Here is a 13,244-nt window from a genome sequence, read left to right on the forward strand (position 1 = left end):
CACGCTATGACCTACCCAGTCGCCACTTCTTCTCTCGCAAAGCGATCCCAGCCCTCCACCATCATGTGAAAGACCGCATTGTCCATGCACTCAAGCAGTCAGTGAGCGGAAAGGTGCACCTCACAACTGATGCATGGTCCAGTCGGCATGGCCAGGGCCGTTACGTGTCCATCACTGCGCACTGGGTTAATGTGGTGGATGCAGGGTCCACAGGGGACAGCGGTGGTGGGACAGTGCTGCCTAGCCCACGGTATAGGAAACAGTTGGCTGTAGGCGTTCGACCCTCCTCCTCCTCCTCCTCCTCCAGAAGCGAAAGCTCATCCACAGAGCGCAGTCGTACGAGCACTCCATCTGCAGCTGCCACTGTTGCACACGATGTGTCCCCCTATCGAGCAGCTAGTGGAAAGCGTCAGCAGGCTGTGTTGCAGATGATGTGTTTGGGCAACAGACACACCGCCGAGGTGCTGGCCGAGTACTTGAAGCGACAAACTGAATCATGGCTGGGCAGTGTACATCTTGAGGCAGGCAAGGTAGTTAGTGATAACGGCCGTAATTTTGTGGCAGCCATAGCCCTTTCAAAACTCAGCCACATACCTTGCTTGGCTCACACCTTGAACCTGGTGGTGCAGTGCTTCCTCAAAAATTATCCGGAGTTAACAGCCCTGCTCCAGAAGGTGCGAAGACTGTGCGCGCACATCCGCCGGTCGCCTGTACACTCCGTTCGTATGCAGAAGCTGCAGCGATTGCTCCACCTTCCCAACCACCGCCTCATTATCGACATTGCAACAAGGTGGAACTCCACCCTGCACATGGTGGAGCGGCTGTGCGAGCAGAGGCAGGCCATAATGCATTTGTGGGAGGATACACGGCCAGGCACTTTGAGAGCAGACATGGAGTTGACAGGTGTGCAGTGGTCGAAGCTGAAAGACCTCTGTAAAGTCCTTCAGTGTTTTGAGGAATGCACACGGCTGGTAAGCGCAGACGACGCCATCCTAAGCATGAGCATCCCACTTATGCGTCCGCTCATGCAAACTTTGACGCACCTTAAGGAGCAGGCGTCTGCAGCCAATGTTGATGAGGAGGAAGAGGAGGAGGGAATCCTTGATGACATTCAGCCATTGTCTGCTCAGGGACCTCTCCTGGACGAGGTGGAGGAAGAAGAGGAGGAGGAGGATGATGATGGGGATGATTACTTAGGGGAGGAGGATGCATCTCGTGGGGCAAGTGAAAATGTTGGCGTGGCAAGGTCTGGTACAGGGTTTGTGCGTGACTGGAGGGATGTGGATTTGCCAGAAAGTGCTCCTCCACCCAGCACTCGCAGTGCATCATTGACACCGGGAACATTGGCCCACATGTCAGATTATGCCTTGCAGATCCTAAAAAGAGACCCCCGCATTGCCAAAATGATGAACGATGACGACTACTGGTTGGCCAGCATCCTGGATCCACGCTATAAAGGCAAATTACAAAACATCATGCCACAGGAGAACCTTGACCTAATATTGGCTAATAAACAAGCAACTCTGGTAAATCGGTTGCTTGAGGCATTCCCAGCACACAGCAGCGGTGATGGTTCTCACACGAGCCGTACGGGCCGGGGGCAGCTTGGCAGAGGTGTTCGTGGTGCACACAGCAGAAGTGGCGTTGGAGACAGGGGTTTCATGACAATGTTGTGGACTGATTTTTCAAATACCGCTCACACAACTGGTAATACTGCATCGATGGAAAGTGACAGGAGACAGCAGTTGTCAACTATGGTTACAAACTACTTTTCCTCCCATATCGATGTTCTCCCACACAGGTCATTCCCCTTTGACTATTGGGCCGCTAAACTGGACACCTGGCCTGAATTGGCACAATATGCCTTACAGGAGCTCGCTTGCCCAGCTGCAAGTGTGCTATCGGAAAGAGTCTTCAGTGCAGCTGGATCAATCCTGACAGAAAAAAGGACCCGTCTGTCAACCCAAAATGTGGATGATCTAACCTTCATTAAAATGAACCATGCATGGGTTTCCAAGGATTTTGTCCCACCTTCCCCTGATCACACATAGGGTGACAGAAAAATGGCTTGCTTTGGTCCACCTCTTCCTGGGACTTCACCTATTTCGCCTTTTGCATCAGCTGAATGTCCAACATCAACATATGCCACTTTCTAAAACTCCCTAACTGTGCTGCCTCCCCCCCCATGGCCGGGGTCACCACCTAGCGCATGACACCGTGCGAGTGCCGTTGCCCTGGTCAGGTGGGTAGGCCGACTCTTGGGCGTGGGCACTGGCACAGGGTCCCTCATAGTGCAATCAAGTGTCTCTGACGGTGGTGGTGCACACCCGCCGTCAGACACACCGCTGTACTATGAGGGGCCCAGTGCCAGTACCGACTCCCACGAGTGGGCCCCCCTTGCTTGTGCAGGGCCCCAGCATTTGCAATCTTTACCTCTCCCTGCTCCTCCGCTGTGTAATCTGGGCCGTCAAATCCATACTGTGCCTGACACCGTCTGAGCCTGCCTCCTGATGTATAGACATATATTTTGAATGTGTACGCTATCCATACATGTTATCCGGGGAAACGGTACCCTTTCTAACCTTTGTGCAATCACGTGCAATCCATACTGGGCCTAACACCGTGTGAGCCTGCCTCCTGAGACATATATTTTGAATGTGTACGCTATCCATACATGTTATCCGGGGATACGGTACCCTTTCTAACCTTTGTGCAATCACGTGCAATCCATACTGGGCCTAACACCGTCTGAGCCTGCCTCCTGAGACATATATTTTGAATGTGTACGCTATCCATACATGTTATCCGGGGAAACGGTACCCTTTCTAACCTTTGTGCAATCACGTGCAATCCATACTGGGCCTAACACCGTCTGAGCCTGCCTCCTGATGTATAGACATATATTTTGAATGTGTACGCTATCCATACATGTTATCTGGGGATACGGTACCCTTTCTAACCTTTGTGCAATCACGTGCAATCCATACTGGGCCTAACACCGTCTGAGCCTGCCTCCTGAGACATATATTTTGAATGTGTACACTATCCATACATGTTATCCAGGGAAACGGTACCCTTTCTAACCTTTGTGCAACCATGTGCAATCCATACTGGGCCTAACACCGTCTGAGCCTGCCTCCTGATGTATAGACATATATTTTGAATGTGTACGCTATCCATACATGTTATCCGGGGATACGGTACCTTTTCTAACCTTTGTGCAATCACATGCAATCCATACTGGGCCTAACACCGTCTGAGCCTGCCTCCTGAGACATATATTTTGAATGTGTACGCTATCCATACATGTTATCCGGGGATACGGTACCCTTTCTAACCTTTGTGCAATCACGTGCAATCCATACTGGGCCTAACACCGTCTGAGCCTGCCTCCTGAGACATATATTTTGAATGTGTACGCTATCCATACATGTTATCCGGGGAAACGGTACCCTTTCTAACCTTTGTGCAATCACGTGCAATCCATACTGGGCCTAACACCGTCTGAGCCTGCCTCCTGAGACATATATTTTGAATGTGTACGCTATCCATACATGTTATCCGGGGAAACGGTACCCTTTCTAACCTTTGTGCAATCACATGCAATCCATACTGGGCCTAACACCGTCTGAGCCTGCCTCCTGAGACATATATTTTGAATGTGTACGCTATCCATACATGTTATCCGGGGAAACGGTACCCTTTCTAACCTTTGTGCAATCACGTGCAATCCATACTGGGCCTAACACCGTCTGAGCCTGCCTCCTGATGTATAGACATATATTTTGAATGTGTACGCTATCCATACATGTTATCTGGGGATACGGTACCCTTTCTAACCTTTGTGCAATCACGTGCAATCCATACTGGGCCTAACACCGTCTGAGCCTGCCTCCTGAGACATATATTTTGAATGTGTACGCTATCCATACATGTTATCCGGGGAAACGGTACCCTTTCTAACCTTTGTGCAATCACGTGCAATCCATACTGGGCCTAACACCGTCTGAGCTTGCCTCCTGATGTATAGACATATATTTTGAATGTGTACGCTATCCATACATGTTATCTGGGGATACGGTACCCTTTCTAACCTTTGTGCAATCACGTGCAATCCATACTGGGCCTAACACCGTCTGAGCCTGCCTCCTGAGACATATATTTTGAATGTGTACGCTATCCATACATGTTATCCGGGGAAACGGTACCCTTTCTAACCTTTGTGCAATCACGTGCAATCCATACTGGGCCTAACACCGTCTGAGCCTGCCTCCTGAGACATATATTTTGAATGTGTACGCTATCCATACATGTTATCCGGGGAAACGGTACCCTTTCTAACCTTTGTGCAATCACGTGCAATCCATACTGGGCCTAACACCGTCTGAGCCTGCCTCCTGAGACATATATTTTGAATGTGTATGCTATCCATACATGTTATCCGGGGAAACGGTACCCTTTCTAACCTTTGTGCAATCACGTGCAATCCATACTGGGCCTAACACCGTCTGAGCCTGCCTCCTGAGACATATATTTTGAATGTGTACGCTATCCATACATGTTATCCGGGGAAACGGTACCCTTTCTAACCTTTGTGCAATCACGTGCAATCCATACTGGGCCTAACACCGTCTGAGCCTGCCTCCTGAGACATATATTTTGAATGTGTACGCTATCCATACATGTTATCTGGGGATACGGTACCCTTTCTCACCTTTGTGCAATCACGTGTAATCTATACTGGGCGTGAGAACGGCTGGCGAGCTGTTAAGCAAGCTACAGCACCTGTGGTTTGCACACGTAAGTTTTTCATTTTTTCAGGAATGACGGTTAGGCCTAATTCCGGAACTGCGGTTGACCTGCACTTACTGGGAAATCATTGTTCGCGGGTAATAATTGTAATCAGTGATCCCCATCACTAACGTTGTTCAGCGGGTTATCTGCACCTGTAAGTGACAAACGCTGGCCTTTTCAGTGTAGCGCACATGCAGCCACGGACATGTAAGGGCATGACACACCAGTTATTGGCCAATCTCATGTGCCAGAGCCTCACGTGTCCCTCTAGTAAGCCGGACTCGGTCCGCGGGGCATGACGGAGTCTCGTTCGTTAACGGAATTAAGCTTGCAATGTGTGCATCTGTTCTGTAGCTGGCATGGTTGAGGTTTCCCAGGTGGAGTCGAATTTAACCGTAGGCTCCACTCCTGGTGGTGCCCTTCTGGACATTCCTTTAAGGTTCAGCTTTGCAACCATACTGCCCACGTAAAACAAACACTTTGCCTTCATGAACGCTGTTTGGAGGGTCATGACTCGTGGGAATAACGCCGCCCAATCAGTTAACCTGCTAGAGAGATCCTTCGTTGCTCCCAAGCATGACATCACACTCCCTAGGAAGAAGGTAATGCCACTGTGGCGACCGTACTCCTGGGGGCGACACAAGTGCACTGATGCCCAGCCACTGCTCGATGAATCTGCTGGTACATTGACCCAGACCACTACATTCCCCTCGCACGCTACATGACCTGAATCTGACCCTGATGAAACTCAGGTTACCCTTCCCATATACAGTTCTATCTTACACGGTGACAAAGAGGAACCTGCAGATGAAAGTGCAGGTTCGGCCCACCCGCCATCAGACACACCACCGTACTATCAGGGGCCCTGTGCCAGTGCCGTCGCCAACGAGTGGGCCCCCCCTGCTTGCCCAGGATCACAGCACTTGCAAAGTTGAAATACTGTGCAGTGAGATGGAAGATGGCGACGACGAGGAGTCCAGACAAGTACGGGGATTCCCTAGCGAGGAGACTTATTTGATTGTTTTCAATGTTGGGACAGCAATTTTTGGGGAGCACTATACTCTGGAGAATGATAGATGGGGCCCACCATACACTGGAACATTCCAAAGGTGGACATCAGACACTGGAGCAGCATTTACAGGGCCCATTATACACTAGAGCATTAGAAATGGGGCCCATTATGTTTGGAGCATTATTTGGGCCCATAAGACAGTGGAGCTTCATCCATGGGGACCAACATATACTGTAGCATTATGTGGAGCTCATCATATACTGTTTCAAACATTATATGGGACCAATGATTCTGTATGGAGAAATAGATGGGCCTCGTCATGAGATGTAAAAAGTGAGGTATTTTTCATTGTACTATACCGCTATTTCTCTGCCGTATCGGAGCATGATGAGTTGTGGTATGTGTTAAAGGGGCGCTCTTTCGCCCAAGGCACATGAAAACCTGCAGCCAGCCCTCCCCCCCCCACAACTTTAGCCAAATAACCCCCATTTTTCAGTGCGTAACTTGTATTATGAAGTTAATTAAGGTTGACAAGCTTAAGTAAGAAGAATTGATGCTTTTGGCATTCAAATGGGCACTGTAGGTGTGTTTCCTGTCCTCCTCTCACTGCCGACTTTTATTCCCCATTGACTTACATTGGGTTTCGTGTTTCGGGACGACCCCGACTTTTCCCTATAATCGGACGATCTTGCTCGACCCGACTTTTGGAAAAGTCGGGTTTCACGAAACGAAACGCGACCCTAAAAAACCAAAAGTCGCTCAACTCTAGTGGAAACCCCTCAATTCTAACTTCAACCCTAACCCCAAATCACCCCTGACCACAGCCCTAAGCCCAACACATCCCTAACCCTAATCCCAACCCTAACCATAACCCTAACCCCAACACACCCCTAACCCTAATCCCAACCCTAACCATAACCCTAACCACAAGCCTAACCCTAATTCCAACCCTAACCCTAATTCTAACCCTAACCCTAATTCTAACTCTAATTCCAACCTTAACCCTAATTCCAACCCTAACCCTAATTCCACCCTATCCCTAACCCTAATTCCAACCCTAACCCTAATTCCACCCTATCCCTAACCCTAATTCCAACCCTAACCCTAATTCCAACCCTAACCCTAACCCTAATTCCAACCCTAACCCTGCTTCCAACCCTAACCCTAACCCTCTTTCCAACCCTAACCCTCATTCCAACCCTAACCCTCTTTCCAACCCTAACCCTAACCCTAATGGAAAAATAAAAATAAAAATAATTTCTTTATTTTATTAGTTGTTCCTGCCTATGGGGGTGATAAACGGGGGGGGGTTTATTTACTTTTTTTACTTTTCATTCTATTTTGATCACTGTGAGAGTTTATTACAGTGATCAAAATGAATGAAAGGAAATTGCAGCCGGCGGGCTCACTGCGCATGCGCCTGCCATTTTCCAATATGGCGGCGCCCATGGTCCGGGACCGCGGGACACCGGTATCCATAGCGGCACTCAGTGAGTACCGGGGGGTGGGAGGGGGGCGATCGGAAGGCGGAGGGAGCAGAGGGAAGGCGGGGGGGCAGATGATGACAGCGGCGGCACATCGCCGCTGTCATTCAGTGGCAGGGGGCAGATCGCCCCAGTTAACCGTGGGGGGGGTCGGATCTGTGTCACCAGCCATAGCCGATGCTACAGCAGCATCGGACATGGCTGGATTGTAATATTTCATCAATTTTCATTGATGAAATATTACTATCGCTCTGATTGGCTGTTTCACTTTTAACAGCCAATCAGAGCGATCATAGCCACGTGGGGGTGAAGCCACGCCCCCCGTGGTGAAGTACAAAACCCCCTGTATCTGCGGGTCGGGTGACCTTTCAGTGACCTAGGTCACCCGACCTGCAAGGGGGCTTTAAAGTCATGACGCCACATAGGCGTCACTGGTCAGATTGGTACCAGTTTTCGTGATGCCTATGTGGCATCATTGGTTGTGAAGGGGTTAACAGAAGCATACAGTCTAGATCACGTGAAGTCATTATTGCCCTCTGCTCCTCTTTGGTCAGACCTCATCTGGAATACTGTGTCCAGTTTTGGGCGCCACATTTTAAAAAAGACATCAACAAACTGGAGCAAGTTCAGAAAAGAGCGACCAGAATGGTGACCGGTCTGCAAACCCTGTCTTATGAGGAAAGGTTGCAGGATTTGGGAATGTTTAGCTTGCAGAAGAGAAGACTTAGAGGAGACTTAATTGCTGTCTACAAATATCTCAAGGGCTGTCACATTGTAGAAGGATCATCTTTATTCTCATTTGCACAAGGAAAGACTAGAAGCAATGGGATGAAACTGAATGGGAGGAGACACAGATTAGATATTAGAAAAAACTTTTTGACAGAGTGATCAATGAGTGGAACAGGCTGCCATGAGAGGTGGTGAGTTCTCCTTCAATAGAAGTCTTCAAACAGAGGCTGGACAGACATCTGTCTGGGATGATTTAGCGAATCCTGCTTTGAGCAGGGGATTGGACCAGATGGCCCAGGAGGTCCCTTCCAACTCTACGATTCTATGATTCTATGACTTTATGAAACATCCCCCCGCACGCCTGACGCATTTCAGACTCCATGTCCTTACTCATAGGCATCTAAAAATTCAATGAACATACAAGGTTTATAACTCATACACAAATCCAACCCCACATGTGAAAACAATTACAAAACAAATGAACTAATCATTATATTGTGGAATCAACCTTCGAATCTTGGTGTAGAAGAAAAAAGCAGAATTTCAATCATGTGGCAAACTAATATCATTCTATAAAATATTGCTCTTATCATTACTATGCAAAAATAGAACAATTAGTTGACACATATTCAAATACTTGCGATGTTAATAAGGTGTTTACTATTACAACTATGAGGCCTCTCACACGTCCGCTTATTTCCAGCACCAGAAAGGAAAAAAACGGTACAGGAGTTATCGGCGTCTGTGTTTCCGTGTGTGTACTATGTGTAGCACATGTGTGGCAACTGTGTGCCACCCGTGTGCCGCATTAGTACCACACAGACAGCCGCCGGAAAAGAAGCGCTACAGTAAGCGCTGTTCCCTGGCGGCAGGTGCTGAAGTCGGCTGTCATCATTCAGAGCTTACTGTAGCGCTTCTTCCCCGGTGTCGATGCATGACACATAGAGGACATCAATGTGTGTTCTCCATGTGCATGTGTGTGGGACGTTTTGCCGTCCTTGCTGATGGCAAAAAACGGACATGTCAGCGTGTTTTTCCCATGGACACATGGTCCGTGGAAATAAACTGACATGTGCCCAGACCCATTCATTTGAATGGGTCTACATGAGTACTTGTCATGAGTACTTTTCTCCGGTACGTGCGAAAACTGTCACCACATGTACCGGAGACATGGACATGTGAAAGAGGCCTGAGACAGTATAAGCACCAATGATCATAAGGACATTTATCACAATTCCCTACAAAAAAGAGTGATTTTTCAAGATTTTTATCTCTCTCCCCGGTTCACTAAATGCATACACTTGATATCATATCTACATCTATTATATTCATATAGAATTATCTCCTGTGCATGCAGGAACCTATTCACACATACATGCAAGAAAGAAAAGAAAAAAAAAACTTTAAGACTTTTATCTCTCCCCCCATCAATACCTTGAAATTGGGATACAATTCTGATTCTGTCTTTACACAGTTCATAAATTATATTCATAATAATGAGTATAATTTGACTTTTACATACCAAATACATGATGATACTGCACCATATCTAGATGTGTTCCTTATGGGAGATCATGTTTTGGGTTGTCTTCACACCTCGTTATATAGAAAACCCATTAGTGGTAACTGTCTGTTAGACCGGTTTCACACGTCATGATATTTCCGGTACTGGAGAAACCAGTACTGGAGATATCCGTGTCTATGTGTCTATGTGTCCGTGTGTGTTCTACGTATGGCACACGTGTGCCGCATCATTACTACACGGACAGCCGCACGGGAAGTAGCGCTACAGTAAGCACTGTTTCCCTGCATGTGGTGCTGAACGCGTCTATCATTCTCCCTGCTCTGCAGGCAACAGCTCGAGCAGGGAAGAATGAATGAATAAAAACAACATGGGGTCCCCCTTATATTTTGAACCTACCCGGCAAAACTAACAGGTGCAGGCTGCTATTCTCAGGCTGAGCCTAAAAACAGCAGCCTGCAGCTGCCCAGAAAAGGAACATCTAAAGTAAGAAAAGGGTTAAATAAACACACAGTAAGAATAAAGTCTTGTAATGAAATATACACCACACATTTTTTCCATCATTATTACACTGTTAATCCCATCTCGAATCCCTCAATCTCAGGGGTGGGATTCAGCAGGTTCTCCCTGGTTAGGTGGAATCGGTTGTTAAAAAAGCAGCCGGTTCCCCGAACTGGGGAGATTCAGAGCCGCGATCCGGTTCTGAGGACTATACAGGGGCCGGAGCTGCAGCCAGCACAGTGCGGGGATCGCCGCGTCACATCAACAGGGAGCACAGAGCTCACCTCCAGCCCAGCTCCAGGAAGCAAGAACCCGGAACTACAGCTACCGTATATCACCAAGGAGACGCGCCCCCGTCCTGCAGCAAGTGCCCAGAGAGCATGTGGTGCTGTGAGGACGTGGTCAGGCTCTCAGGTACACATCGTGACGGAATACGCTGAGTCTGGAGGGGACAGTGGAGTCTTGGGGACAGAGAGGTCTGGAGGGGACAGAAAGGTCTGGGGGAGAGAGAGAAGTCTGGAGGGGACAGAAGGGAGAGAGGACTAGAGGGTTCAGATGAGTCCAGAGGGGACTGAATAGTCTGAGGGAGAGAAAGGAGTCCAGAGAGGACTAGAGGGGACAGAGGAGTCTGGGGTTGACAGAGGAGTACAGAGAGGACACAGGAGTCTGGGGTGGACAGAGGAGTACAGAGGGGACACAGAAGTCTGGGGTGGACAGAGGAGAACAGAGGAGTCTGGGGTAGACACAGGAGTTTGGGGTGGACAGAGGAGTACAGAGTGGACACAGGAGTTTGGGGTGGACAGAGGACACAGGAGTCTGGGGTGGACAGAGGAGTACAAAGGGGACAGAGGAGTACAGAGGGGATGCAGGAGTGTGGGGTGGACAGAGGAGTACAGAGGGGACACAGGAGTTTGGGGTGGACAGAGGGGACAGAGGAGTCTGGAGTGGACAGAGGGGACAGAGGAGTCTGGGGTGGACAGAAGGGACAGAGGACCTGTGCCTGCCTATTGAGGACCTGTGCAGCACTGTGCTGCCTATTGGGGACCTGTGTAGCACTGTGCTGCCTATTGGGGAACTGTGCAGCACTGTGCTGCCTATTGGGGACCTGTGCTGCCTATTGGGGACATGTGCTGCCTATAGGTAACAATGCTGCCTATTGGGGACCTGTGCTGCCTATTGGGGACCTGTTCTGCCTATTGGGGACCTGTGCTGCCTATAGGGACCTGTGCTGTCTATTAGGGACCTGTGCTGTGTATTGTGGACCTGTGCTGTGTATTGGGGACCTGTGCTGCCTATTGGGGACCAGTGCTGCCTATTGGGGACCTGTGCTGCCTATTGGGGACCTGTGCTGCCTATTAGGCTGTGTGCACACGCTGCGGATTTTGCTGCGGTTCCGCAGCGGTTTTGGCCGCTGCGGACCCGCAGCAGTTTCTGCTGCGGTGTACAGTACAATGATTCCCTATGGGAATCAAAAACCGCAGTGCAGACGGTGCGGAATTTTCCGCGCGGATTATCTGCGGTTTTCAATCCGCAGAAAGAATTGACATGTCAATTCTTTCTGCGGATTCTCCTGCGGTTTGCCATCTCCTCCATTGAGGAGATGAAAAACCGCAGGGCAAAACCGCAGAGCAATCCGCAGGTAAAACCGCAGGTCTTTTGACCTGCGGTTTCACCTGCGGATTGTACAAAATCCGCGCGGATGAATCCGCACCTTTTCCGCAGCGTGTGCACACAGCCTTAGGGAACAATGCTGCCTTTTGGGGACCTGTGCTGCCTATTGGGGATCTGTGCTGCCTATAGGGGACAATGCTGCCTATTGGGGACCTGTGCCTGCCTATTGGGGAACAATGCTGCCTATTGGGGACCTGTGCCTGCCTATTGGGGACCTGTGCCTGCCTATTGGGGAACAATGCTGCCTATTGTGGACCTGTGCTGCCTATAGGGAACAGCTCCTTGACTGCGCCTCAACTTGTTTATGTTTGAGGAAAAGGTGCGTGCAAATGGGTGTGGCTTAATAATGGGTGTGCCTTAAAATGGGTGTGTCTTAAAATGGGTGTGTCTTAAAATGGGTGTGGTTTTCCTACAAACAAACACAGAACCTGTTGTTAAAAATTTGAATCCCACCACTGCTCAATCTCCTGTAAAAAGAACTAAAAAAATAATCAAACAATATACCATACCTGTCCGGCGTACAGTCATTCCCACAGCGCAATCCATATCTGGGGATAATCAGTTTACAACCAGAGCGGTGCTAATGCGACCACTTGGGCTGTAGACTACTGGGGAATGAATGAGAAGAAGCGCGCACAGGCTCAGTGACTAGCGATGACGTCACTGAGTCTGTGTTCGTGGCCGGCATGAACTCCTGTGACCTCAGCACCATCATTTTCCCACGGTGCTGAGGTCACATGAGTTCATGCCGGTGCTTATTGACACCTCTCCATTACTAAGCCGGGCTTAATGTCACCTTACAATAGAAAGATGACATTAACCCCTTATTACCTCACTTGCCACCACTACAGGGCAAGTGGGAAGAACCCAACAAAGCTTCAGAATAGGCCAATCTAATAGATGCACCTTTTCTGGGCAGCTGTGGACTGCTGTTTTTAGGCTGGGGGGCCCATGTTCATGGCCCTTACCAGCCTGAGAATAGCAGCCCGCACCTGTTAGCTTTGCCGGGTTGGTTCAAAATATAAGGGGGACCCCACGTCGTTTTTTTTCATTCATTCTTGCCTGCTCATGCTGTTGCCGGCAGAGCAGGGAGAATGACAGCCAAGTTCAGCACCACATGCAAGTGAACAGCACTTACAGTAGCGCTACTTCCCCGGCGACCATCCATGCTCATGGAGGACAGTGTACACTGTTCTCCATGTGCATGTGTGCTATACGTGTTGCGGCCCGTGTGTCCGAGTCAGAACAGACATGTCTGTGTGTTTTGCACACGGACACATGGTCCGCGAAAACACACTGACATCTGCATAGACCCATGGGTCTACATGTGTCAGTGTCTCTGGTATGTGAGAAAACCGTCACTACACGTACCGGAGCCACTGACGTGTGAAACCGGCCTTACATGCAGAGAGTTGCCATCCCACACATGTTTTATACAATTTGCCTATGGGAGAATTAATCAGAGCGAAGAGATTGTGTACTACTGAGGGTGATTTTTTTGAAGCAAAGCAAAAAAATGCGTCACAGATTT

The sequence above is a fragment of the Dendrobates tinctorius genome, unplaced genomic scaffold (genome assembly GCF_039654945.1).
Source record: "Dendrobates tinctorius isolate UK_male_01 unplaced genomic scaffold, ASM3965494v1 ptg000073l, whole genome shotgun sequence".
In the NCBI taxonomy this organism is placed as follows: Eukaryota; Metazoa; Chordata; class Amphibia; order Anura; family Dendrobatidae; genus Dendrobates; species Dendrobates tinctorius.